The sequence below is a fragment of the Eimeria mitis genome, genomic scaffold (genome assembly GCF_000499745.2).
Source record: "Eimeria mitis Houghton genomic scaffold, Emh_scaff3617, whole genome shotgun sequence".
Taxonomy (NCBI): Eukaryota; Apicomplexa; class Conoidasida; order Eucoccidiorida; family Eimeriidae; genus Eimeria; species Eimeria mitis.
This window is the reverse complement of record NW_013571960.1, coordinates 1,601-2,132: the sequence shown is the minus strand read 5'-3', so window position 1 is coordinate 2,132 and position 532 is coordinate 1,601. Positions and strand designations below refer to the sequence as shown.

General features: G+C 24.8%; 1 protein-coding gene across 1 annotated transcript in view; it reads left to right on the top strand.

The window, feature by feature from the left end:
• Positions 1-532, top strand: part of EMH_0067860 (uncharacterized protein) — a gene marked incomplete at both ends in the record, with an annotated part of 5,208 nt that overhangs the window by 3,441 nt on the left and 1,235 nt on the right. The window lies entirely within an intron of this gene.

Genomic DNA, 532 nt, shown 5'->3' with positions numbered 1-532 from the left:
TTTTTTTTTTTTTTTTTTTTTTTTTTTTTTTTTTTTTTTTTTTTTTATATCTCCTTGTCTTTGTCTTTGTCTTTGTCTTTGTTTGTTTGTTTTTTTCTTTCTTTTTTTGTTTTTCTTTGTCTTTGTCTTTGTCTTTTTTTGTCTCTCTCGTTGTGTCTGTGTTTGTTTGTCTTTCTTTGTCTTTGTTTATCTCTTTGTCCTTGTCTTTGTCTTTGTTTATTTTTTATTTGTTTTTTTCTGTCTTTGTCCTTGTCTTTGTCTTTGTTTATTTTTTATTTTTTCTGTCTTTGTCTTTGTCTTTGTCTCTGTTTCTTTGTCTCTATTTATTTCTTTGTCTCCTTTATCGGTCTCCATTTTTGTCTTTGTCTTTTTCTTTTTCTATATTTCTTTTTTCTTTTTTTTTCTTGTCTTTGTCTTTGTTTTTCTTTTTTTGTTTTTCTGTGTTCTTCTGCTGTCTTTGTCTTTGTGTCTCTTTCTTTGTTTTTTTTGTTTTTTTTGTCTTTCTATCTCAGTGTTATTATATTTTCTTTTT